The sequence below is a fragment of the Mixophyes fleayi genome, chromosome 10 (genome assembly GCF_038048845.1).
Source record: "Mixophyes fleayi isolate aMixFle1 chromosome 10, aMixFle1.hap1, whole genome shotgun sequence".
Classification (NCBI taxonomy): domain Eukaryota; kingdom Metazoa; phylum Chordata; class Amphibia; order Anura; family Limnodynastidae; genus Mixophyes; species Mixophyes fleayi.
Window position 1 is genome coordinate 43,355,593 of NC_134411.1, and position 27,929 is coordinate 43,383,521.

General features: G+C 36.1%; 14 non-coding genes across 14 annotated transcripts; all 14 read right to left on the reverse strand.

Moving 5' to 3' along the window:
* Positions 1-1,751: 1,751 nt before the first annotated feature.
* On the reverse strand, positions 1,752-1,823 carry TRNAQ-UUG (transfer RNA glutamine (anticodon UUG)). The gene has a single exon. It is a non-coding gene; the product is annotated as a tRNA-Gln (tRNA).
* Positions 1,824-3,820: 1,997 nt separating this feature from the next.
* TRNAQ-UUG (transfer RNA glutamine (anticodon UUG)) lies at positions 3,821-3,892 on the reverse strand. Its single transcript has one exon. It is a non-coding gene; the product is annotated as a tRNA-Gln (tRNA).
* A 1,997-nt stretch (positions 3,893-5,889) lies between these two features.
* TRNAQ-UUG (transfer RNA glutamine (anticodon UUG)) lies at positions 5,890-5,961 on the reverse strand. The gene has a single exon. It is a non-coding gene; the product is annotated as a tRNA-Gln (tRNA).
* A 2,150-nt stretch (positions 5,962-8,111) lies between these two features.
* Positions 8,112-8,183, reverse strand: TRNAQ-UUG (transfer RNA glutamine (anticodon UUG)). Its single transcript has one exon. It is a non-coding gene; the product is annotated as a tRNA-Gln (tRNA).
* Positions 8,184-10,351: 2,168 nt separating this feature from the next.
* TRNAQ-UUG (transfer RNA glutamine (anticodon UUG)) lies at positions 10,352-10,423 on the reverse strand. The gene has a single exon. It is a non-coding gene; the product is annotated as a tRNA-Gln (tRNA).
* A 2,150-nt stretch (positions 10,424-12,573) lies between these two features.
* TRNAQ-UUG (transfer RNA glutamine (anticodon UUG)) lies at positions 12,574-12,645 on the reverse strand. The gene has a single exon. It is a non-coding gene; the product is annotated as a tRNA-Gln (tRNA).
* Positions 12,646-14,642: 1,997 nt separating this feature from the next.
* On the reverse strand, positions 14,643-14,714 carry TRNAQ-UUG (transfer RNA glutamine (anticodon UUG)). The gene has a single exon. It is a non-coding gene; the product is annotated as a tRNA-Gln (tRNA).
* Positions 14,715-16,711: 1,997 nt separating this feature from the next.
* TRNAQ-UUG (transfer RNA glutamine (anticodon UUG)) lies at positions 16,712-16,783 on the reverse strand. Its single transcript has one exon. It is a non-coding gene; the product is annotated as a tRNA-Gln (tRNA).
* A 1,997-nt stretch (positions 16,784-18,780) lies between these two features.
* Positions 18,781-18,852, reverse strand: TRNAQ-UUG (transfer RNA glutamine (anticodon UUG)). Its single transcript has one exon. It is a non-coding gene; the product is annotated as a tRNA-Gln (tRNA).
* A 1,997-nt stretch (positions 18,853-20,849) lies between these two features.
* TRNAQ-UUG (transfer RNA glutamine (anticodon UUG)) lies at positions 20,850-20,921 on the reverse strand. Its single transcript has one exon. It is a non-coding gene; the product is annotated as a tRNA-Gln (tRNA).
* Positions 20,922-22,918: 1,997 nt separating this feature from the next.
* Positions 22,919-22,990, reverse strand: TRNAQ-UUG (transfer RNA glutamine (anticodon UUG)). The gene has a single exon. It is a non-coding gene; the product is annotated as a tRNA-Gln (tRNA).
* Positions 22,991-23,855: 865 nt separating this feature from the next.
* Positions 23,856-23,927, reverse strand: TRNAQ-UUG (transfer RNA glutamine (anticodon UUG)). The gene has a single exon. It is a non-coding gene; the product is annotated as a tRNA-Gln (tRNA).
* A 1,091-nt stretch (positions 23,928-25,018) lies between these two features.
* Positions 25,019-25,090, reverse strand: TRNAQ-UUG (transfer RNA glutamine (anticodon UUG)). The gene has a single exon. It is a non-coding gene; the product is annotated as a tRNA-Gln (tRNA).
* A 1,997-nt stretch (positions 25,091-27,087) lies between these two features.
* Positions 27,088-27,159, reverse strand: TRNAQ-UUG (transfer RNA glutamine (anticodon UUG)). Its single transcript has one exon. It is a non-coding gene; the product is annotated as a tRNA-Gln (tRNA).
* Between the last annotated feature and the right edge of the window lie 770 nt (positions 27,160-27,929).

Sequence of the window (27,929 nt, forward strand, 5' to 3'; positions counted from 1 at the left end):
ATTTGAAATGTTATTACCAGATAGAAACAACCTAAATTGTATCTCCCTTTGCTGCTTGTCCAAAAACAAATGGTTAGATTACTATGACTTGTATGGTTTCTCTGTATACCGTGCAGACTATGATAGCAATAAGCAGCATCAAAATAGTTTTTGCCAAAGTGATCAATGGATTTCGATTTTGAATAATGCTCAAGCTCCATTTCCCTTCCAGTGAATGTAGCCTAGGACAACTGAGACCCCTAAAATTGCAATTGTGGCATTGAATGCACAGGTTCGTTATCTATTAATTGAAGCACTGGGAGTTTTCTATATAAGGTCTTTTCCAGTATATTTGTGCACCATGACTAAAATCTACTACTACAATACATTTAAAATATATCCCTGTCTGTCCCAAAATGTCTTTGGCATTCCATTCCTTATTGAAGTGTTTATCATTACTCTTCACAATCACTGTAGGAGGAAACTCTAGCTCACCATCTATGTGTGATATTATTACTGAAAAAGCAGCATGTATTTACATTTTTCCACTGGATTATTTTGACATCCTGTTGCATAAGCAGTGTCTGTATAACAGATCCCATACCCATATAGTAATGTCAATGTGTTGGAAAGCTGTGTGTGGTCAACTTCACAGACAATCCTCTTTTGGACAAGTCTTGTAGCAAATTTAGGAGCATAATCTCCTGGGGTTCTCAGCTATCTGAAGCAGAGTGCCAATAGGATGTGATCAGGCTGATAGGTTCCTTGGGGAGAGTAAGGCTGCCCATAAGTCTCCCTTATTGCTCAAAAGAATGCTTTGATTGAGGTTCTTAAAGTGGAATGTATGGACTTGTTAGCCCTGTACTTCAAGCTCACAGCAATTGGTTCCAGGATTCAGGTAATAGGAGTAAAACCATCATCGGAAACAAAGTAAGAAACTGCACAGTAATCAAGAAGTGGACATCCACTCTAAAAGACTGTCCCGTGATTAAAAATATCCCAAACTAATAACCAGATTGCTAAGGAATAGAAGCCATTTGGTTTCAACAACATGTGAAATCAGACTGAAGTGCTTGAAAGCCAGAATGCTAGCCAATTCACCACAAATTCCCACACCCAAGCTCATGCAGAAATGTTTTCATAAGGTTTTCAGTTTAGTATCTTGTTTTAGCTACCTTTTATATGAAATATACTGCAGCAGTAAATTCTTCTGCTGTGCATTAAATCTGTTTTATATACTGTTAACATGGTGTTTATCCTTTATTGAAATAATGGCTGAATAATATACAGTGTTTTACAAATAACAATTTATCTATTCTCATTAATCCCTGTCCCAGTGAGGTGTCAAGTCTAAATTCTCTAATACACATGCATACTGGGCTCAATTTTATCACTTGCCAATTAGCATATTGGTATGTTTTTTGGACTGGATTTGGGCAGGGGCACTTAAGGAGAAGCTTTCCTTGCACAATAAGGAATTTCAAACTCCACAATAGTGGATTATGGTCTGGGTTTCAATTGGATCCATGTGAGGCAGCAGTGCTAACTACTTTGCACCATACCAACCATCTTAGTACACATGTATGGTATTGCATGGAGACTCTCTGTTTTGTTTTATTTCATATCTTACCGCATGAATAATTTAGCTGATTATTCAGACAATACTGTTTTGTGCCTCTTGTATTTGTTTTATTTTGTCTCTGCTAGCTAGAGTTACATATATTGAATTGTGTTCACATTTCATATGACATCTTTAAGAAAAAACAAAAGCAAGGTTCCACTGAGATTTGAACTCAGATCGCTGGATTCAAAGTCCAAAGTGCTAACCATTACACCATGGAACCAACTGTAGAAATTGCAATTTGAGTATTCTTTTAGGACTGCAATACCAGTGTTTGCCAATAGGGCTGCATCTTCTTATTGGAATAATTTGTTTTCATCTGCTTCTTTATGGTGTTATACTATTGCGTACACAGATTGGATGAACATTTCAATTTCTCTTAACATAAAATACATCTTACCTTTTCATTTTTATTATGTTGAACAAAGTTAAAAGTACAAAAAATCCAGATTACAATGTTAGGAAATCCATTTGAAATGTTATTACCAGATAGAAACAACCTAAATTGTATCTCCCTTTGCTGCTTGTCCAAAAACAAATGGTTAGATTACTATGACTTGTATGGTTTCTCTGTATACCGTGCAGACTATGATAGCAATAAGCAGCATCAAAATAGTTTTTGCCAAAGTGATCAATGGATTTCGATTTTGAATAATGCTCAAGCTCCATTTCCCTTCCAGTGAATGTAGCCTAGGACAACTGAGACCCCTAAAATTGCAATTGTGGCATTGAATGCACAGGTTCGTTATCTATTAATTGAAGCACTGGGAGTTTTCTATATAAGGTCTTTTCCAGTATATTTGTGCACCATGACTAAAATCTACTACTACAATACATTTAAAATATATCCCTGTCTGTCCCAAAATGTCTTTGGCATTCCATTCCTTATTGAAGTGTTTATCATTACTCTTCACAATCACTGTAGGAGGAAACTCTAGCTCACCATCTATGTGTGATATTATTACTGAAAAAGCAGCATGTATTTACATTTTTCCACTGGATTATTTTGACATCCTGTTGCATAAGCAGTGTCTGTATAACAGATCCCATACCCATATAGTAATGTCAATGTGTTGGAAAGCTGTGTGTGGTCAACTTCACAGACAATCCTCTTTTGGACAAGTCTTGTAGCAAATTTAGGAGCCTAATCTCCTGGGGTTCTCAGCTATCTGAAGCAGAGTGCCAATAGGATGTGATCAGGCTGATAGGTTCCTTGGGGAGAGTAAGGCTGCCCATAAGTCTCCCTTATTGCTCAAAAGAATGCTTTGATTGAGGTTCTTAAAGTGGAATGTATGGACTTGTTAGCCCTGTACTTCAAGCTCACAGCAATTGGTTCCAGGATTCAGGTAATAGGAGTAAAACCATCATCGGAAACAAAGTAAGAAACTGCACAGTAATCAAGAAGTGGACATCCACTCTAAAAGACTGTCCCGTGATTAAAAATATCCCAAACTAATAACCAGATTGCTAAGGAATAGAAGCCATTTGGTTTCAACAACATGTGAAATCAGACTGAAGTGCTTGAAAGCCAGAATGCTAGCCAATTCACCACAAATTCCCACACCCAAGCTCATGCAGAAATGTTTTCATAAGGTTTTCAGTTTAGTATCTTGTTTTAGCTACCTTTTATATGAAATATACTGCAGCAGTAAATTCTTCTGCTGTGCATTAAATCTGTTTTATATACTGTTAACATGGTGTTTATCCTTTATTGAAATAATGGCTGAATAATATACAGTGTTTTACAAATAACAATTTATCTATTCTCATTAATCCCTGTCCCAGTGAGGTGTCAAGTCTAAATTCTCTAATACACATGCATACTGGGCTCAATTTTATCACTTGCCAATTAGCATATTGGTATGTTTTTTGGACTGGATTTGGGCAGGGGCACTTAAGGAGAAGCTTTCCTTGCACAATAAGGAATTTCAAACTCCACAATAGTGGATTATGGTCTGGGTTTCAATTGGATCCATGTGAGGCAGCAGTGCTAACTACTTTGCACCATACCAACCATCTTAGTACACATGTATGGTATTGCATGGAGACTCTCTGTTTTGTTTTATTTCATATCTTACCGCATGAATAATTTAGCTGATTATTCAGACAATACTGTTTTGTGCCTCTTGTATTTGTTTTATTTTGTCTCTGCTAGCTAGAGTTACATATATTGAATTGTGTTCACATTTCATATGACATCTTTAAGAAAAAACAAAAGCAAGGTTCCACTGAGATTTGAACTCAGATCGCTGGATTCAAAGTCCAAAGTGCTAACCATTACACCATGGAACCAACTGTAGAAATTGCAATTTGAGTATTCTTTTAGGACTGCAATACCAGTGTTTGCCAATAGGGCTGCATCTTCTTATTGGAATAATTTGTTTTCATCTGCTTCTTTATGGTGTTATACTATTGCGTACACAGATTGGATGAACATTTCAATTTCTCTTAACATAAAATACATCTTACCTTTTCATTTTTATTATGTTGAACAAAGTTAAAAGTACAAAAAATCCAGATTACAATGTTAGGAAATCCATTTGAAATGTTATTACCAGATAGAAACAACCTAAATTGTATCTCCCTTTGCTGCTTGTCCAAAAACAAATGGTTAGATTACTATGACTTGTATGGTTTCTCTGTATACCGTGCAGACTATGATAGCAATAAGCAGCATCAAAATAGTTTTTGCCAAAGTGATCAATGGATTTCGATTTTGAATAATGCTCAAGCTCCATTTCCCTTCCAGTGAATGTAGCCTAGGACAACTGAGACCCCTAAAATTGCAATTGTGGCATTGAATGCACAGGTTCGTTATCTATTAATTGAAGCACTGGGAGTTTTCTATATAAGGTCTTTTCCAGTATATTTGTGCACCATGACTAAAATCTACTACTACAATACATTTAAAATATATCCCTGTCTGTCCCAAAATGTCTTTGGCATTCCATTCCTTATTGAAGTGTTTATCATTACTCTTCACAATCACTGTAGGAGGAAACTCTAGCTCACCATCTATGTGTGATATTATTACTGAAAAAGCAGCATGTATTTACATTTTTCCACTGGATTATTTTGACATCCTGTTGCATAAGCAGTGTCTGTATAACAGATCCCATACCCATATAGTAATGTCAATGTGTTGGAAAGCTGTGTGTGGTCAACTTCACAGACAATCCTCTTTTGGACAAGTCTTGTAGCAAATTTAGGAGCCTAATCTCCTGGGGTTCTCAGCTATCTGAAGCAGAGTGCCAATAGGATGTGATCAGGCTGATAGGTTCCTTGGGGAGAGTAAGGCTGCCCATAAGTCTCCCTTATTGCTCAAAAGAATGCTTTGATTGAGGTTCTTAAAGTGGAATGTATGGACTTGTTAGCCCTGTACTTCAAGCTCACAGCAATTGGTTCCAGGATTCAGGTAATAGGAGTAAAACCATCATCGGAAACAAAGTAAGAAACTGCACAGTAATCAAGAAGTGGACATCCACTCTAAAAGACTGTCCCGTGATTAAAAATATCCCAAACTAATAACCAGATTGCTAAGGAATAGAAGCCATTTGGTTTCAACAACATGTGAAATCAGACTGAAGTGCTTGAAAGCCAGAATGCTAGCCAATTCACCACAAATTCCCACACCCAAGCTCATGCAGAAATGTTTTCATAAGGTTTTCAGTTTAGTATCTTGTTTTAGCTACCTTTTATATGAAATATACTGCAACAGTAAATTCTTCTGCTGTGCATTAAATCTGTTTTATATACTGTTAACATGGTGTTTATCCTTTATTGAAATAATGGCTGAATAATATACAGTGTTTTACAAATAACAATTTATCTATTCTCATTAATCCCTGTCCCAGTGAGGTGTCAAGTCTAAATTCTCTAATACACATGCATACTGGGCTCAATTTTATCACTTGCCAATTAGCATATTGGTATGTTTTTTGGACTGGATTTGGGCAGGGGCACTTAAGGAGAAGCTTTCCTTGCACAATAAGGAATTTCAAACTCCACAATAGTGGATTATGGTCTGGGTTTCAATTGGATCCATGTGAGGCAGCAGTGCTAACTACTTTGCACCGTACCAACCATCTCAGTACACATGTATGGTATTGCATGGAGACTCTCTGTTTTGTTTTATTTCATATCTTACCGCATGAATAATTTAGCTGATTATTCAGACAATACTGTTTTGTGCCTCTTGTATTTGTTTTATTTTGTCTCTGCTAGCTAGAGTTACATATATTGAATTGTGTTCACATTTCATATGACATCTTTAAGAAAAAACAAAAGCAAGGTTCCACTGAGATTTGAACTCAGATCGCTGGATTCAAAGTCTAAAGTGCTAACCATTACACCATGGAACCAACTGTGGAAATTGCAATTTGAGTATTCTTTTAGGACTGCAATACCAGTGTTTGCCAATAGGGCTGCATCTTCTTATTGGAATAATTTGTTTTCATCTGCTTCTTTATGGTGTTATACTATTGCGTACACAGATTGGATGAACATTTCAATTTCTCTTAACATAAAATACATCTTACCTCTTCATTTTTATTATGTTGAACAAAGTTAAAAGTACAAAAAATCCAGATTACAATGTTAGGAAATCCATTTGAAATGTTATTACCAGATAGAAACAACCTAAATTGTATCTCCCTTTGCTGCTTGTCCAAATACAAATGGTTAGATTACTATGACTTGTATGGTTTCTCTGTATACCGTGCAGACTATGATAGCAATAAGCAGCATCAAAATAGTTTTTGCCAAAGTGATCAATGGATTTCGATTTTGAATAATGCTCAAGCTCCATTTCCCTTCCAGTGAATGTAGCCTAGGACAACTGAGACCCCTAAAATTGCAATTGTGGCATTGAATCATCATCATCATCATCATCAGTTATTTATATAGCGCCAACATATTCCGTAGCGCTTTACAATTGGGGACAAACGTAATAAACTAATAAACAAACTGGGTAAAACAGACAAAGAGGTGAGAAGGCCCTGCTCGCAAGCTTACAATCTATTGAATGCACAGGTTCGTTATCTATTAATTGAAGCACTGGGAGTTTTCTATATAAGGTCTTTTCCAGTATATTTGTGCACCATGACTAAAATCTACTACTACAATACATTTAAAATATATCCCTGTCTGTCCCAAAATGTCTTTGGCATTCCATTCCTTATTGAAGTGTTTATCATTACTCTTCACAATCACTGTAGGAGGAAACTCTAGCTCACCATCTATGTGTGATATTATTACTGAAAAAGCAGCATGTATTTACATTTTTCCACTGGATTAACTTGACATCCTGTTGCATAAGCAGTGTCTGTATAACAGATCCCATACCCATATAGTAATGTCAATGTGTTGGAAAGCTGTGTGTGGTCAACTTCACAAACAATCCTCTTTTGGACAAGTCTTGTAGCAAATTTAGGAGCCTAATCTCCTGGGGTTCTCAGCTATCTGAAGCAGAGTGCCAATAGGATGTGATCAGGCTGATAGGTTCCTTGGGGAGAGTAAAGCTGCCCATAAGTCTCCCTTATTGCTCAAAAGAATGCTTTGATTGAGGTTCTTAAAGTGGAATGTATGGACTTGTTAGCCCTGTACTTCAAGCTCACAGCAATTGGTACCAGGATTCAGGTAATAGGAGAAAAACCATCATCGGAAACAAAGTAAGAAACTGCACAGTAATCAAGAAGTGGACATCCACTCTAAAAGACTGTCCCGTGATTAAAAATATCCCAAACTAATAACCAGATTGCTAAGGAATAGAAGCCATTTGGTTTCAACAACATGTGAAATCAGACTGAAGAGCTTGAAAGCCAGAATGCTAGCCAATTCACCACAAATTCCCACACCCAAGCTTAGGCAGAAATGTTTTCATAAGGTTTTCAGTTTAGTATCTTGTTTTAGCTACCTTTTATATGAAATATACTGCAGCAGTAAATTCTTCTGCTGTGCATTAAATCTGTTTTATATACTGTTAACATGGTGTTTATCCTTTATTGAAATAATGGCTGAATAATATACAGTGTTTTACGAATAACAATTTATCTATTCTCATTAATCCCTGTCCCAGTGAGGTGTCAAGTCTAAATTCTCTAATACACATGCATTCTGGGCTCAATTTTATCACTTGCCAATTAGCATATTGGTATGTTTTTTGGACTGGATTTGGGCAGGGGCACTTAAGGAGAAGCTATCCTTGCACAATAAGGAATTTCAAACTCCACAATAGTGGATTATGGTCTGGGTTTCAATTGGATCCATGTGAGGCAGCAGTGCTAACTACTTTGCACCGTACCAACCATCTCAGTACACATGTATGGTATTGCATGTAGACTCTCTGTTTTGTTTTATTTCATATCTTACCGCATGAATAATTTAGCTGATTATTCAGACAATACTGTTTTATGCCTCTTGAATTTGTTTTATTTTGTCTCTGCTAGCTAGAGTTACATATATTGAATTGTGTTCACATTTCATATGACATCTTTAAGAAAAAACAAAAGCAAGGTTCCACTGAGATTTGAACTCAGATCGCTGGATTCAAAGTCCAAAGTGCTAACCATTACACCATGGAACCAACTGTAGAAATTGCAATTTGAGTATTCTTTTAGGACTGCAATACCAGTGTTTGCCAATAGGGCTGCATCTTCTTATTGGAATAATTTGTTTTCATCTGCTTCTTTATGGTGTTATACTATTGCGTACACAGATTGGATGAACATTTCAATTTCTCTTAACATAAAATACATCTTACCTTTTCATTTTTATTATGTTGAACAAAGTTAAAAGTACAAAAAATCCAGATTACAATGTTAGGAAATCCATTTGAAATGTTATTACCAGATAGAAACAACCTAAATTGTATCTCCCTTTGCTGCTTGTCCAAATACAAATGGTTAGATTACTATGACTTGTATGGTTTCTCTGTATACCGTGCAGACTATGATAGCAATAAGCAGCATCAAAATAGTTTTTGCCAAAGTGATCAATGGATTTCGATTTTGAATAATGCTCAAGCTCCATTTCCCTTCCAGTGAATGTAGCCTAGGACAACTGAGACCCCTAAAATTGCAATTGTGGCATTGAATCATCATCATCATCATCATCAGTTATTTATATAGCGCCAACATATTCCGTAGCGCTTTACAATTGGGGACAAACGTAATAAACTAATAAACAAACTGGGTAAAACAGACAAAGAGGTGAGAAGGCCCTGCTCGCAAGCTTACAATCTATTGAATGCACAGGTTCGTTATCTATTAATTGAAGCACTGGGAGTTTTCTATATAAGGTCTTTTCCAGTATATTTGTGCACCATGACTAAAATCTACTACTACAATACATTTAAAATATATCCCTGTCTGTCCCAAAATGTCTTTGGCATTCCATTCCTTATTGAAGTGTTTATCATTACTCTTCACAATCACTGTAGGAGGAAACTCTAGCTCACCATCTATGTGTGATATTATTACTGAAAAAGCAGCATGTATTTACATTTTTCCACTGGATTAACTTGACATCCTGTTGCATAAGCAGTGTCTGTATAACAGATCCCATACCCATATAGTAATGTCAATGTGTTGGAAAGCTGTGTGTGGTCAACTTCACAAACAATCCTCTTTTGGACAAGTCTTGTAGCAAATTTAGGAGCCTAATCTCCTGGGGTTCTCAGCTATCTGAAGCAGAGTGCCAATAGGATGTGATCAGGCTGATAGGTTCCTTGGGGAGAGTAAAGCTGCCCATAAGTCTCCCTTATTGCTCAAAAGAATGCTTTGATTGAGGTTCTTAAAGTGGAATGTATGGACTTGTTAGCCCTGTACTTCAAGCTCACAGCAATTGGTACCAGGATTCAGGTAATAGGAGAAAAACCATCATCGGAAACAAAGTAAGAAACTGCACAGTAATCAAGAAGTGGACATCCACTCTAAAAGACTGTCCCGTGATTAAAAATATCCCAAACTAATAACCAGATTGCTAAGGAATAGAAGCCATTTGGTTTCAACAACATGTGAAATCAGACTGAAGAGCTTGAAAGCCAGAATGCTAGCCAATTCACCACAAATTCCCACACCCAAGCTTAGGCAGAAATGTTTTCATAAGGTTTTCAGTTTAGTATCTTGTTTTAGCTACCTTTTATATGAAATATACTGCAGCAGTAAATTCTTCTGCAGCAGTAAATTCTTCTGCTGTGCATTAAATCTGTTTTATATACTGTTAACATGGTGTTTATCCTTTATTGAAATAATGGCTGAATAATATACAGTGTTTTACGAATAACAATTTATCTATTCTCATTAATCCCTGTCCCAGTGAGGTGTCAAGTCTAAATTCTCTAATACACATGCATTCTGGGCTCAATTTTATCACTTGCCAATTAGCATATTGGTATGTTTTTTGGACTGGATTTGGGCAGGGGCACTTAAGGAGAAGCTATCCTTGCACAATAAGGAATTTCAAACTCCACAATAGTGGATTATGGTCTGGGTTTCAATTGGATCCATGTGAGGCAGCAGTGCTAACTACTTTGCACCGTACCAACCATCTCAGTACACATGTATGGTATTGCATGTAGACTCTCTGTTTTGTTTTATTTCATATCTTACCGCATGAATAATTTAGCTGATTATTCAGACAATACTGTTTTATGCCTCTTGAATTTGTTTTATTTTGTCTCTGCTAGCTAGAGTTACATATATTGAATTGTGTTCACATTTCATATGACATCTTTAAGAAAAAACAAAAGCAAGGTTCCACTGAGATTTGAACTCAGATCGCTGGATTCAAAGTCCAAAGTGCTAACCATTACACCATGGAACCAACTGTAGAAATTGCAATTTGAGTATTCTTTTAGGACTGCAATACCAGTGTTTGCCAATAGGGCTGCATCTTCTTATTGGAATAATTTGTTTTCATCTGCTTCTTTATGGTGTTATACTATTGCGTACACAGATTGGATGAACATTTCAATTTCTCTTAACATAAAATACATCTTACCTTTTCATTTTTATTATGTTGAACAAAGTTAAAAGTACAAAAAATCCAGATTACAATGTTAGGAAATCCATTTGAAATGTTATTACCAGATAGAAACAACCTAAATTGTATCTCCCTTTGCTGCTTGTCCAAATACAAATGGTTAGATTACTATGACTTGTATGGTTTCTCTGTATACCGTGCAGACTATGATAGCAATAAGCAGCATCAAAATAGTTTTTGCCAAAGTGATCAATGGATTTCGATTTTGAATAATGCTCAAGCTCCATTTCCCTTCCAGTGAATGTAGCCTAGGACAACTGAGACCCCTAAAATTGCAATTGTGGCATTGAATCATCATCATCATCATCATCAGTTATTTATATAGCGCCAACATATTCCGAAGCGCTTTACAATTGGGGACAAACGTAATAAACTAATAAACAAACTGGGTAAAACAGACAAAGAGGTGAGAAGGCCCTGCTCGCAAGCTTACAATCTATTGAATGCACAGGTTCGTTATCTATTAATTGAAGCACTGGGAGTTTTCTATATAAGGTCTTTTCCAGTATATTTGTGCACCATGACTAAAATCTACTACTACAATACATTTAAAATATATCCCTGTCTGTCCCAAAATGTCTTTGGCATTCCATTCCTTATTGAAGTGTTTATCATTACTCTTCACAATCACTGTAGGAGGAAACTCTAGCTCACCATCTATGTGTGATATTATTACTGAAAAAGCAGCATGTATTTACATTTTTCCACTGGATTAACTTGACATCCTGTTGCATAAGCAGTGTCTGTATAACAGATCCCATACCCATATAGTAATGTCAATGTGTTGGAAAGCTGTGTGTGGTCAACTTCACAAACAATCCTCTTTTGGACAAGTCTTGTAGCAAATTTAGGAGCCTAATCTCCTGGGGTTCTCAGCTATCTGAAGCAGAGTGCCAATAGGATGTGATCAGGCTGATAGGTTCCTTGGGGAGAGTAAAGCTGCCCATAAGTCTCCCTTATTGCTCAAAAGAATGCTTTGATTGAGGTTCTTAAAGTGGAATGTATGGACTTGTTAGCCCTGTACTTCAAGCTCACAGCAATTGGTACCAGGATTCAGGTAATAGGAGAAAAACCATCATCGGAAACAAAGTAAGAAACTGCACAGTAATCAAGAAGTGGACATCCACTCTAAAAGACTGTCCTGTGATTAAAAATATCCCAAACTAATAACCAGATTGCTAAGGAATAGAAGCCATTTGGTTTCAACAACATGTGAAATCAGACTGAAGAGCTTGAAAGCCAGAATGCTAGCCAATTCACCACAAATTCCCACACCCAAGCTTAGGCAGAAATGTTTTCATAAGGTTTTCAGTTTAGTATCTTGTTTTAGCTACCTTTTATATGAAATATACTGCAGCAGTAAATTCTTCTGCTGTGCATTAAATCTGTTTTATATACTGTTAACATGGTGTTTATCCTTTATTGAAATAATGGCTGAATAATATACAGTGTTTTACGAATAACAATTTATCTATTCTCATTAATCCCTGTCCCAGTGAGGTGTCAAGTCTAAATTCTCTAATACACATGCATGCTGGGCTCAATTTTATCACTTGCCAATTAGCATATTGGTATGTTTTTTGGACTGGATTTGGGCAGGGGCACTTAAGGAGAAGCTATCCTTGCACAATAAGGAATTTCAAACTCCACAATAGTGGATTATGGTCTGGGTTTCAATTGGATCCATGTGAGGCAGCAGTGCTAACTACTTTGCACCGTACCAACCATCTCAGTACACATGTATGGTATTGCATGTAGACTCTCTGTTTTGTTTTATTTCATATCTTACCGCATGAATAATTTAGCTGATTATTCAGACAATACTGTTTTATGCCTCTTGAATTTGTTTTATTTTGTCTCTGCTAGCTAGAGTTACATATATTGAATTGTGTTCACATTTCATATGACATCTTTAAGAAAAAACAAAAGCAAGGTTCCACTGAGATTTGAACTCAGATCGCTGGATTCAAAGTCCAAAGTGCTAACCATTACACCATGGAACCAACTGTAGAAATTGCAATTTGAGTATTCTTTTAGGACTGCAATACCAGTGTTTGCCAATAGGGCTGCATCTTCTTATTGGAATAATTTGTTTTCATCTGCTTCTTTATGGTGTTATACTATTGCGTACACAGATTGGATGAACATTTCAATTTCTCTTAACATAAAATACATCTTACCTTTTCATTTTTATTATGTTGAACAAAGTTAAAAGTACAAAAAATCCAGATTACAATGTTAGGAAATCCATTTGAAATGTTATTACCAGATAGAAACAACCTAAATTGTATCTCCCTTTGCTGCTTGTCCAAAAACAAATGGTTAGATTACTATGACTTGTATGGTTTCTCTGTATACCGTGCAGACTATGATAGCAATAAGCAGCATCAAAATAGTTTTTGCCAAAGTGATCAATGGATTTCGATTTTGAATAATGCTCAAGCTCCATTTCCCTTCCAGTGAATGTAGCCTAGGACAACTGAGACCCCTAAAATTGCAATTGTGGCATTGAATGCACAGGTTCGTTATCTATTAATTGAAGCACTGGGAGTTTTCTATATAAGGTCTTTTCCAGTATATTTGTGCACCATGACTAAAATCTACTACTACAATACATTTAAAATATATCCCTGTCTGTCCCAAAATGTCTTTGGCATTCCATTCCTTATTGAAGTGTTTATCATTACTCTTCACAATCACTGTAGGAGGAAACTCTAGCTCACCATCTATGTGTGATATTATTACTGAAAAAGCAGCATGTATTTACATTTTTCCACTGGATTATCTTGACATCCTGTTGCATAAGCAGTGTCTGTATAACAGATCCCATACCCATATAGTAATGTCAATGTGTTGGAAAGCTGTGTGTGGTCAACTTCACAAACAATCCTCTTTTGGACAAGTCTTGTAGCAAATTTAGGAGCCTAATCTCCTGGGGTTCTCAGCTATCTGAAGCAGAGTGCCAATAGGATGTGATCAGGCTGATAGGTTCCTTGGGGAGAGTAAAGCTGCCCATAAGTCTCCCTTATTGCTCAAAAGAATGCTTTGATTGAGGTTCTTAAAGTGGAATGTATGGACTTGTTAGCCCTGTACTTCAAGCTCACAGCAATTGGTACCAGGATTCAGGTAATAGGAGAAAAACCATCATCGGAAACAAAGTAAGAAACTGCACAGTAATCAAGAAGTGGACATCCACTCTAAAAGACTGTCCTGTGATTAAAAATATCCCAAACTAATAACCAGATTGCTAAGGAATAGAAGCCATTTGGTTTCAACAACATGTGAAATCAGACTGAAGAGCTTGAAAGCCAGAATGCTAGCCAATTCACCACAAATTCCCACACCCAAGCTTAGGCAGAAATGTTTTCATAAGGTTTTCAGTTTAGTATCTTGTTTTAGCTACCTTTTATATGAAATATACTGCAGCAGTAAATTCTTCTGCTGTGCATTAAATCTGTTTTATATACTGTTAACATGGTGTTTATCCTTTATTGAAATAATGGCTGAATAATATACAGTGTTTTACGAATAACAATTTATCTATTCTCATTAATCCCTGTCCCAGTGAGGTGTCAAGTCTAAATTCTCTAATACACATGCATGCTGGGCTCAATTTTATCACTTGCCAATTAGCATATTGGTATGTTTTTTGGACTGGATTTGGGCAGGGGCACTTAAGGAGAAGCTATCCTTGCACAATAAGGAATTTCAAACTCCACAATAGTGGATTATGGTCTGGGTTTCAATTGGATCCATGTGAGGCAGCAGTGCTAACTACTTTGCACCGTACCAACCATCTCAGTACACATGTATGGTATTGCATGTAGACTCTCTGTTTTGTTTTATTTCATATCTTACCGCATGAATAATTTAGCTGATTATTCAGACAATACTGTTTTATGCCTCTTGAATTTGTTTTATTTTGTCTCTGCTAGCTAGAGTTACATATATTGAATTGTGTTCACATTTCATATGACATCTTTAAGAAAAAACAAAAGCAAGGTTCCACTGAGATTTGAACTCAGATCACTGGATTCAAAGTCCAAAGTGCTAACCATTACACCATGGAACCAACTGTAGAAATTGCAATTTGAGTATTCTTTTAGGACTGCAATACCAGTGTTTGCCAATAGGGCTGCATCTTCTTATTGGAATAATTTGTTTTCATCTGCTTCTTTATGGTGTTATACTATTGCGTACACAGATTGGATGAACATTTCAATTTCTCTTAACATAAAATACATCTTACCTTTTCATTTTTATTATGTTGAACAAAGTTAAAAGTACAAAAAATCCAGATTACAATGTTAGGAAATCCATTTGAAATGTTATTACCAGATAGAAACAACCTAAATTGTATCTCCCTTTGCTGCTTGTCCAAATACAAATGGTTAGATTACTATGACTTGTATGGTTTCTCTGTATACCGTGCAGACTATGATAGCAATAAGCAGCATCAAAATAGTTTTTGCCAAAGTGATCAATGGATTTCGATTTTGAATAATGCTCAAGCTCCATTTCCCTTCCAGTGAATGTAGCCTAGGACAACTGAGACCCCTAAAATTGCAATTGTGGCATTGAATGCACAGGTTCGTTATCTATTAATTGAAGCACTGGGAGTTTTCTATATAAGGTCTTTTCCAGTATATTTGTGCACCATGACTAAAATCTACTACTACAATACATTTAAAATATATCCCTGTCTGTCCCAAAATGTCTTTGGCATTCCATTCCTTATTGAAGTGTTTATCATTACTCTTCACAATCACTGTAGGAGGAAACTCTAGCTCACCATCTATGTGTGATATTATTACTGAAAAAGCAGCATGTATTTACATTTTTCCACTGGATTAACTTGACATCCTGTTGCATAAGCAGTGTCTGTATAACAGATCCCATACCCATATAGTAATGTCAATGTGTTGGAAAGCTGTGTGTGGTCAACTTCACAAACAATCCTCTTTTGGACAAGTCTTGTAGCAAATTTAGGAGCCTAATCTCCTGGGGTTCTCAGCTATCTGAAGCAGAGTGCCAATAGGATGTGATCAGGCTGATAGGTTCCTTGGGGAGAGTAAGGCTGCCCATAAGTCTCCCTTATTGCTCAAAAGAATGCTTTGATTGAGGTTCTTAAAGTGGAATGTATGGACTTGTTAGCCCTGTACTTCAAGCTCACAGCAATTGGTACCAGGATTCAGGTAATAGGAGAAAAACCATCATCGGAAACAAAGTAAGAAACTGCACAGTAATCAAGAAGTGGACATCCACTCTAAAAGACTGTCCTGTGATTAAAAATATCCCAAACTAATAACCAGATTGCTAAGGAATAGAAGCCATTTGGTTTCAACAACATGTGAAATCAGACTGAAGAGCTTGAAAGCCAGAATGCTAGCCAATTCACCACAAATTCCCACACCCAAGCTTATGCAGAAATGTTTTCATAAGGTTTTCAGTTTAGTATCTTGTTTTAGCTACCTTTTATATGAAATATACTGCAGCAGTAAATTCTTCTGCTGTGCATTAAATCTGTTTTATATACTGTTAACATGGTGTTTATCCTTTATTGAAATAATGGCTGAATAATATACAGTGTTTTACGAATAACAATTTATCTATTCTCATTAATCCGTGTCCCAGTGAGGTGTCAAGTCTAAATTCTCTAATACACATGCATTCTGGGCTCAATTTTATCACTTGCCAATTAGCATATTGGTATGTTTTTTGGACTGGATTTGGGCAGGGGCACTTAAGGAGAAGCTATCCTTGCACAATAAGGAATTTCAAACTCCACAATAGTGGATTATGGTCTGGGTTTCAATTGGATCCATGTGAGGCAGCAGTGCTAACTACTTTGCACCGTACCAACCATCTCAGTACACATGTATGGTATTGCATGTAGACTCTCTGTTTTGTTTTATTTCATATCTTACCGCATGAATAATTTAGCTGATTATTCAGACAATACTGTTTTATGCCTCTTGAATTTGTTTTATTTTGTCTCTGCTAGCTAGAGTTACATATATTGAATTGTGTTCACATTTCATATGACATCTTTAAGAAAAAACAAAAGCAAGGTTCCACTGAGATTTGAACTCAGATCGCTGGATTCAAAGTCCAAAGTGCTAACCATTACACCATGGAACCAACTGTAGAAATTGCAATTTGAGTATTCTTTTAGGACTGCAATACCAGTGTTTGCCAATAGGGCTGCATCTTCTTATTGGAATAATTTGTTTTCATCTGCTTCTTTATGGTGTTATACTATTGCGTACACAGATTGGATGAACATTTCAATTTCTCTTAACATAAAATACATCTTACCTTTTCATTTTTATTATGTTGAACAAAGTTAAAAGTACAAAAAATCCAGATTACAATGTTAGGAAATCCATTTGAAATGTTATTACCAGATAGAAACAACCTAAATTGTATCTCCCTTTGCTGCTTGTCCAAAAACAAATGGTTAGATTACTATGACTTGTATGGTTTCTCTGTATACCGTGCAGACTATGATAGCAATAAGCAGCATCAAAATAGTTTTTGCCAAAGTGATCAATGGATTTCGATTTTGAATAATGCTCAAGCTCCATTTCCCTTCCAGTGAATGTAGCCTAGGACAACTGAGACCCCTAAAATTGCAATTGTGGCATTGAATGCACAGGTTCGTTATCTATTAATTGAAGCACTGGGAGTTTTCTATATAAGGTCTTTTCCAGTATATTTGTGCACCATGACTAAAATCTACTACTACAATACATTTAAAATATATCCCTGTCTGTCCCAAAATGTCTTTGGCATTCCATTCCTTATTGAAGTGTTTATCATTACTCTTCACAATCACTGTAGGAGGAAACTCTAGCTCACCATCTATGTGTGATATTATTACTGAAAAAGCAGCATGTATTTACATTTTTCCACTGGATTATCTTGACATCCTGTTGCATAAGCAGTGTCTGTATAACAGATCCCATACCCATATAGTAATGTCAATGTGTTGGAAAGCTGTGTGTGGTCAACTTCACAAACAATCCTCTTTTGGACAAGTCTTGTAGCAAATTTAGGAGCCTAATCTCCTGGGGTTCTCAGCTATCTGAAGCAGAGTGCCAATAGGATGTGATCAGGCTGATAGGTTCCTTGGGGAGAGTAAAGCTGCCCATAAGTCTCCCTTATTGCTCAAAAGAATGCTTTGATTGAGGTTCTTAAAGTGGAATGTATGGACTTGTTAGCCCTGTACTTCAAGCTCACAGCAATTGGTACCAGGATTCAGGTAATAGGAGAAAAACCATCATCGGAAACAAAGTAAGAAACTGCACAGTAATCAAGAAGTGGACATCCACTCTAAAAGACTGTCCTGTGATTAAAAATATCCCAAACTAATAACCAGATTGCTAAGGAATAGAAGCCATTTGGTTTCAACAACATGTGAAATCAGACTGAAGAGCTTGAAAGCCAGAATGCTAGCCAATTCACCACAAATTCCCACACCCAAGCTTAGGCAGAAATGTTTTCATAAGGTTTTCAGTTTAGTATCTTGTTTTAGCTACCTTTTATATGAAATATACTGCAGCAGTAAATTCTTCTGCTGTGCATTAAATCTGTTTTATATACTGTTAACATGGTGTTTATCCTTTATTGAAATAATGGCTGAATAATATACAGTGTTTTACGAATAACAATTTATCTATTCTCATTAATCCCTGTCCCAGTGAGGTGTCAAGTCTAAATTCTCTAATACACATGCATGCTGGGCTCAATTTTATCACTTGCCAATTAGCATATTGGTATGTTTTTTGGACTGGATTTGGGCAGGGGCACTTAAGGAGAAGCTATCCTTGCACAATAAGGAATTTCAAACTCCACAATAGTGGATTATGGTCTGGGTTTCAATTGGATCCATGTGAGGCAGCAGTGCTAACTACTTTGCACCGTACCAACCATCTCAGTACACATGTATGGTATTGCATGTAGACTCTCTGTTTTGTTTTATTTCATATCTTACCGCATGAATAATTTAGCTGATTATTCAGACAATACTGTTTTATGCCTCTTGAATTTGTTTTATTTTGTCTCTGCTAGCTAGAGTTACATATATTGAATTGTGTTCACATTTCATATGACATCTTTAAGAAAAAACAAAAGCAAGGTTCCACTGAGATTTGAACTCAGATCGCTGGATTCAAAGTCCAAAGTGCTAACCATTACACCATGGAACCAACTGTAGAAATTGCAATTTGAGTATTCTTTTAGGACTGCAATACCAGTGTTTGCCAATAGGGCTGCATCTTCTTATTGGAATAATTTGTTTTCATCTGCTTCTTTATGGTGTTATACTATTGCGTACACAGATTGGATGAACATTTCAATTTCTCTTAACATAAAATACATCTTACCTTTTCATTTTTATTATGTTGAACAAAGTTAAAAGTACAAAAAATCCAGATTACAATGTTAGGAAATCCATTTGAAATGTTATTACCAGATAGAAACAACCTAAATTGTATCTCCCTTTGCTGCTTGTCCAAAAACAAATGGTTAGATTACTATGACTTGTATGGTTTCTCTGTATACCGTGCAGACTATGATAGCAATAAGCAGCATCAAAATAGTTTTTGCCAAAGTGATCAATGGATTTCGATTTTGAATAATGCTCAAGCTCCATTTCCCTTCCAGTGAATGTAGCCTAGGACAACTGAGACCCCTAAAATTGCAATTGTGGCATTGAATGCACAGGTTCGTTATCTATTAATTGAAGCACTGGGAGTTTTCTATATAAGGTCTTTTCCAGTATATTTGTGCACCATGACTAAAATCTACTACTACAATACATTTAAAATATATCCCTGTCTGTCCCAAAATGTCTTTGGCATTCCATTCCTTATTGAAGTGTTTATCATTACTCTTCACAATCACTGTAGGAGGAAACTCTAGCTCACCATCTATGTGTGATATTATTACTGAAAAAGCAGCATGTATTTACATTTTTCCACTGGATTATCTTGACATCCTGTTGCATAAGCAGTGTCTGTATAACAGATCCCATACCCATATAGTAATGTCAATGTGTTGGAAAGCTGTGTGTGGTCAACTTCACAAACAATCCTCTTTTGGACAAGTCTTGTAGCAAATTTAGGAGCCTAATCTCCTGGGGTTCTCAGCTATCTGAAGCAGAGTGCCAATAGGATGTGATCAGGCTGATAGGTTCCTTGGGGAGAGTAAAGCTGCCCATAAGTCTCCCTTATTGCTCAAAAGAATGCTTTGATTGAGGTTCTTAAAGTGGAATGTATGGACTTGTTAGCCCTGTACTTCAAGCTCACAGCAATTGGTACCAGGATTCAGGTAATAGGAGAAAAACCATCATCGGAAACAAAGTAAGAAACTGCACAGTAATCAAGAAGTGGACATCCACTCTAAAAGACTGTCCTGTGATTAAAAATATCCCAAACTAATAACCAGATTGCTAAGGAATAGAAGCCATTTGGTTTCAACAACATGTGAAATCAGACTGAAGAGCTTGAAAGCCAGAATGCTAGCCAATTCACCACAAATTCCCACACCCAAGCTTAGGCAGAAATGTTTTCATAAGGTTTTCAGTTTAGTATCTTGTTTTAGCTACCTTTTATATGAAATATACTGCAGCAGTAAATTCTTCTGCTGTGCATTAAATCTGTTTTATATACTGTTAACATGGTGTTTATCCTTTATTGAAATAATGGCTGAATAATATACAGTGTTTTACGAATAACAATTTATCTATTCTCATTAATCCCTGTCCCAGTGAGGTGTCAAGTCTAAATTCTCTAATACACATGCATGCTGGGCTCAATTTTATCACTTGCCAATTAGCATATTGGTATGTTTTTTGGACTGGATTTGGGCAGGGGCACTTAAGGAGAAGCTATCCTTGCACAATAAGGAATTTCAAACTCCACAATAGTGGATTATGGTCTGGGTTTCAATTGGATCCATGTGAGGCAGCAGTGCTAACTACTTTGCACCGTACCAACCATCTCAGTACACATGTATGGTATTGCATGTAGACTCTCTGTTTTGTTTTATTTCATATCTTACCGCATGAATAATTTAGCTGATTATTCAGACAATACTGTTTTATGCCTCTTGAATTTGTTTTATTTTGTCTCTGCTAGCTAGAGTTACATATATTGAATTGTGTTCACATTTCATATGACATCTTTAAGAAAAAACAAAAGCAAGGTTCCACTGAGATTTGAACTCAGATCGCTGGATTCAAAGTCCAAAGTGCTAACCATTACACCATGGAACCAACTGTAGAAATTGCAATTTGAGTATTCTTTTAGGACTGCAATACCAGTGTTTGCCAATAGGGCTGCATCTTCTTATTGGAATAATTTGTTTTCATCTGCTTCTTTATGGTGTTATACTATTGCGTACACAGATTGGATGAACATTTTAATTTCTCTTAACATAAAATACATCTTACCTTTTCATTTTTATTATGTTGAACAAAGTTAAAAGTACAAAAAATCCAGATTACAATGTTAGGAAATCCATATGAAATGTTATTACCAGATAGAAACAACCTAAATTGTATCTCCCTTTGCTGCTTGTCCAAATACAAATGGTTAGATTACTATGACTTGTATGGTTTCTCTGTATACCGTGCAGACTATGATAGCAATAAGCAGCATCAAAATAGTTTTTGCCAAAGTGATCAATGGATTTCGATTTTGAATAATGCTCAAGCTCCATTTCCCTTCCAGTGAATGTAGCCTAGGACAACTGAGACCCCTAAAATTGCAATTGTGGCATTGAATGCACAGGTTCGTTATCTATTAATTGAAGCACTGGGAGTTTTCTATATAAGGTCTTTTCCAGTATATTTGTGCACCATGACTAAAATCTACTACTACAATACATTTAAAATATATCCCTGTCTGTCCCAAAATGTCTTTGGCATTCCATTCCTTATTGAAGTGTTTATCATTACTCTTCACAATCACTGTAGGAGGAAACTCTAGCTCACCATCTATGTGTGATATTATTACTGAAAAAGCAGCATGTATTTACATTTTTCCACTGGATTATTTTGACATCCTGTTGCATAAGCAGTGTCTGTATAACAGATCCCATACCCATATAGTAATGTCAATGTGTTGGAAAGCTGTGTGTGGTCAACTTCACAAACAATCCTCTTTTGGACAAGTCTTGTAGCAAATTTAGGAGCCTAATCTCCTGGGGTTCTCAGCTATCTGAAGCAGAGTGCCAATAGGATGTGATCAGGCTGATAGGTTCCTTGGGGAGAGTAAGGCTGCCCATAAGTCTCCCTTATTGCTCAAAAGAATGCTTTGATTGAGGTTCTTAAAGTGGAATGTATGGACTTGTTAGCCCTGTACTTCAAGCTCACAGCAATTGGTACCAGGATTCAGGTAATAGGAGAAAAACCATCATCGGAAACAAAGTAAGAAACTGCACAGTAATCAAGAAGTGGACATCCACTCTAAAAGACTGTCCTGTGATTAAAAATATCCCAAACTAATAACCAGATTGCTAAGGAATAGAAGCCATTTGGTTTCAACAACATGTGAAATCAGACTGAAGAGCTTGAAAGCCAGAATGCTAGCCAATTCACCACAAATTCCCACACCCAAGCTTATGCAGAAATGTTTTCATAAGGTTTTCAGTTTAGTATCTTGTTTTAGCTACCTTTTATATGAAATATACTGCAGCAGTAAATTCTTCTGCTGTGCATTAAATCTGTTTTATATACTGTTAACATGGTGTTTATCCTTTATTGAAATAATGGCTGAATAATATACAGTGTTTTACGAATAACAATTTATCTATTCTCATTAATCCCTGTCCCAGTGAGGTGTCAAGTCTAAATTCTCTAATACACATGCATTCTGGGCTCAATTTTATCACTTGCCAATTAGCATATTGGTATGTTTTTTGGACTGAATTTGGGCAGGGGCACTTAAGGAGAAGCTATCCTTGCACAATAAGGAATTTCAAACTCCACAATAGTGGATTATGGTCTGGGTTTCAATTGGATCCATGTGAGGCAGCAGTGCTAACTACTTTGCACCGTACCAACCATCTCAGTACACATGTATGGTATTGCATGTAGACTCTCTGTTTTGTTTTATTTCATATCTTACCGCATGAATAATTTAGCTGATTATTCAGACAATACTGTTTTATGCCTCTTGAATTTGTTTTATTTTGTCTCTGCTAGCTAGAGTTACATATATTGAATTGTGTTCACCTTTCATATGACATCTTTAAGAAAAAACAAAAGCAAGGTTCCAATGAGATTTGAACTCAGATCGCTGGATTCAAAGTCCAAAGTGCTAACCATTACACCATGGAACCAACTGTACATTGCAATTTAAATATTCCTTTAGGACTGTATTACCAGTGTTTGCCAATAGGGCTGCATCTTCTTATTGGAATAATTTATTTCCACCTGCTTCATTATGGTGTAATACTATTGCGTACACAGATTGGATGAACATTTCAATTTCTCTTAACATAAAATACATCTTACCTTTTCATTTTTATTATGTTGAACAAAGTTAAAAGTACAAAAAATCCAGATTACAATGTTAGGAAATCCATTTGAAATGTTATTACCAGATAGAAAAGACCTAAATTGTATCTCCCTTTGCTGCTTGTCCAAATACAAATGGTTAGATTATATATACTGTTAACATGGTGTTTATCCTTTATTGAAATAATGGCTGAATAATATACAGTGTTTTACGAATAACAATTTATCTATTCTCATTAATCCCTGTCCCAGTGAGGTGTCAAGTCTAAATTCTCTAATACACATGCATACTGGGCTCAATTTTATCACTTGCCAATTAGCATATTGGTATGTTTTTTGGACTGGATTTGGGCAGGGGCACTTGGGGAGAAGCTATCCTTGCACAATAAGGAATTACAAACTCCACAATAGTGGATTATGGTCTGGGTTTCAATTGGATCCATGTGAGGCAGCAGTGCTAACTACTTTGCACCGTACCAACCATCTCAGTACACATGTATGGTATTGCATGTAGACTCTCTGTTTTGTTTTATTTCATATCTTACTGCATGAATAATTTAGCTGATTATTCAGACAATACTGTTTTGTGCCTCTTGTATTTGTTTTATTTTGTCTCTGCTAGCTAGAGTTACATATATTGAATTGTGTTCACCTTTCATATGACATCTTTAAGAAAAAACAAAAGCAAGGTTCCACTGAGATTTGAACTCAGATCGCTGGATTCAAAGTCCAAAGTGCTAACCATTACACCATGGAACCAACTGTAGAAATTGCAATTTGAGTATTCTTTTAGGACTGCAATACCAGTGTTTGCTGAGAACCCCAGGAGATTAGGCTCCTAAATTTGCTACAAGACTTGTCCAAAAGAGGATTATTTGTGAAGTTGACCACACACAGCTTTCCAACACATTGACATTACTATATGGGTATGGGATCTGTTATACAGACACTGCTTATGCAACAGGATGTCAAAATAATCCAGTGGAAAAATGTAAATACATGCTGCTTTTTCAGTAATAATATCACACATAGATGGTGAGCTAGAGTTTCCTCCTACAGTGATTGTGAAGAGTAATGATAAACACTTCAATAAGGAATGGAATGCCAAAGACATTTTGGGACAGACAGGGATATATTTTAAATGTATTGTAGTAGTAGATTTTAGTCATGGTGCACAAATATACTGGAAAAGACCTTATATAGAAAACTCCCAGTGCTTCAATTAATAGATAACGAACCTGTGCATTCAATGCCACAATTGCAATTTGTATCTCCCTTTGCTGCTTGTCCAAATACAAATGGTTAGATTATATATACTGTTAACATGGTGTTTATCCTTTATTGAAATAATGGCTGAATAATATACAGTGTTTTACGAATAACAATTTATCTATTCTCATTAATCCCTGTCCCAGTGAGGTGTCAAGTCTAAATTCTCTAATACACATGCATTCTGGGCTCAATTTTATCACTTGCCAATTAGCATATTGGTATGTTTTTTGGACTGGATTTGGGCAGGGGCACTTAAGGAGAAGCTATCCTTGCACAATAAGGAATTTCAAACTCCACAATAGTGGATTATGGTCTGTGTTTCAATTGGATCCATGTGAGGCAGCAGTGCTAACTACTTTGCACCGTACCAACCCTCTCAGTACACATGTATGGTATTGCATGTAGACTCTCTGTTTTGTTTTATTTCATATCTTACCGCATGAATAATTTAGCTGATTATTCAGACAATACTGTTTTATGCCTCTTGAATTTGTTTTATTTTGTCTCTGCTAGCTAGAGTTACATATATTGAATTGTGTTCACATTTCATATGACATCTTTAAGAAAAAACAAAAGCAAGGTTCCACTGAGATTTGAACTCAGATCGCTGGATTCAAAGTCCAAAGTGCTAACCATTACACCATGGAACCAACTGTAGAAATTGCAATTTGAGTATTCTTTTAGGACTGCAATACCAGTGTTTGCCAATAGGGCTGCATCTTCTTATTGGAATAATTTGTTTTCATCTGCTTCTTTATGGTGTTATACTATTGCGTACACAGATTGGATGAACATTTCAATTTCTCTTAACATAAAATACATCTTACATTTTCATTTTTATTATGTTGAACAAAGTTAAAAGTATAAAAAATCCAGATTACAATGTTAGGAAATCCATTTGAAATGTTATTACCAGATAGAAACAACCTAAATTGTATCTCCCTTTGCTGCTTGTCCAAAAACAAATGGTTAGATTACTATGACTTGTATGGTTTCTCTGTATACCGTGCAGACTATGATAGCAATAAGCAGCATCAAAATAGTTTTTGCCAAAGTGATCAATGGATTTCGATTTTGAATAATGCTCAAGCTCCATTTCCCTTCCAGTGAATGTAGCCTAGGACAACTGAGACCCCTAAAATTGCAATTGTGGCATTGAATGCACAGGTTCGTTATCTATTAATTGAAGCACTGGGAGTTTTCTATATAAGGTCTTTTCCAGTATATTTGTGCACCATGACTAAAATCTACTACTACAATACATTTAAAATATATCCCTGTCTGTCCCAAAATGTCTTTGGCATTCCATTCCTTATTGAAGTGTTTATCATTACTCTTCACAATCACTGTAGGAGGAAACTCTAGCTCACCATCTATGTGTGATATTATTACTGAAAAAGCAGCATGTATTTACATTTTTCCACTGGATTATTTTGACATCCTGTTGCATAAGCAGTGTCTGTATAACAGATCCCATACCCATATAGTAATGTCAATGTGTTGGAAAGCTGTGTGTGGTCAACTTCACAAACAATCCTCTTTTGGACAAGTCTTGTAGCAAATTTAGGAGCCTAATCTCCTGGGGTTCTCAGCTATCTGAAGCAGAGTGCCAATAGGATGTGATCAGGCTGATAGGTTCCTTGGGGAGAGTAAGGCTGCCCATAAGTCTCCCTTATTGCTCAAAAGAATGCTTTGATTGAGGTTCTTAAAGTGGAATGTATGGACTTGTTAGCCCTGTACTTCAAGCTCACAGCAATTGGTACCAGGATTCAGGTAATAGGAGAAAAACCATCATCGGAAACAAAGTAAGAAACTGCACAGTAATCAAGAAGTGGACATCCACTCTAAAAGACTGTCCTGTAATTAAAAATATCCCAAACTAATAACCAGATTGCTAAGGAATAGAAGCCATTTGGTTTCAACAACATGTGAAATCAGACTGAAGAGCTTGAAAGCCAGAATGCTAGCCAATTCACCACAAATTCCCACACCCAAGCTTATGCAGAAATGTTTTCATAAGGTTTTCAGTTTAGTATCTTGTTTTAGCTACCTTTTATATGAAATATACTGCAGCAGTAAATTCTTCTGCTGTGCATTAAATCTGTTTTATATACTGTTAACATGGTGTTTATCCTTTATTGAAATAATGGCTGAATAATATACAGTGTTTTACGGATAACAATTTATCTATTCTCATTAATCCCTGTCCCAGTGAGGTGTCAAGTCTAAATTCTCTAATACACATGCATTCTGGGCTCAATTTTATCACTTGCCAATTAGCATATTGGTATGTTTTTTGGACTGGATTTGGGCAGGGGCACTTAAGGAGAAGCTATCCTTGCACAATAAGGAATTTCAAACTCCACAATAGTGGATTATGGTCTGGGTTTCAATTGGATCCATGTGAGGCAGCAGTGCTAACTACTTTGCACCGTACCAACCATCTCAGTACACATGTATGTTATTGCATGTAGACTCTCTGTTTTGTTTTATTTCATATCTTACCGCATGAATAATTTAGCTGATTATTCAGACAATACTGTTTTATGCCTCTTGAATTTGTTTTATTTTGTCTCTGCTAGCTAGAGTTACATATATTGAATTGTGTTCACCTTTCATATGACATCTTTAAGAAAAAACAAAAGCAAGGTTCCACTGAGATTTGAACTCAGATCGCTGGATTCAAAGTCCAAAGTGCTAACCATTACACCATGGAACCAACTGTACATTGCAATTTAAATATTCCTTTAGGACTGTATTACCAGTGTTTGCCAATAGGGCTGCATCTTCTTATTGGAATAATTTATTTCCACCTGCTTCATTATGGTGTAATACTATTGCGTACACAGATTGGATGAACATTTCAATTTCTCTTAACATAAAATACATCTTACCTTTTCATTTTTATTATGTTGAACAAAGTTAAAAGTACAAAAAATCCAGATTACAATGTTAGGAAATCCATTTGAAATGTTATTACCAGATAGAAAAGACCTAAATTGTATCTCCCTTTGCTGCTTGTCCAAATACAAATGGTTAGATTATATATACTGTTAACATGGTGTTTATCCTTTATTGAAATAATGGCTGAATAATATACAGTGTTTTACGAATAACAATTTATCTATTCTCATTAATCCCTGTCCCAGTGAGGTGTCAAGTCTAAATTCTCTAATACACATGCATACTGGGCTCAATTTTATCACTTGCCAATTAGCATATTGGTATGTTTTTTGGACTGGATTTGGGCAGGGGCACTTAAGGAGAAGCTATCCTTGCACAATAAGGAATTTCAAACTCCACAATAGTGGATTATGGTCTGGGTTTCAATTGGATCCATGTGAGGCAGCAGTGCTAACTACTTTGCACCGTACCAACCATCTCAGTACACATGTATGGTATTGCATGTAGACTCTCTGTTTTGTTTTATTTCATATCTTACCGCATGAATAATTTAGCTGATTATTCAGACAATACTGTTTTATGCCT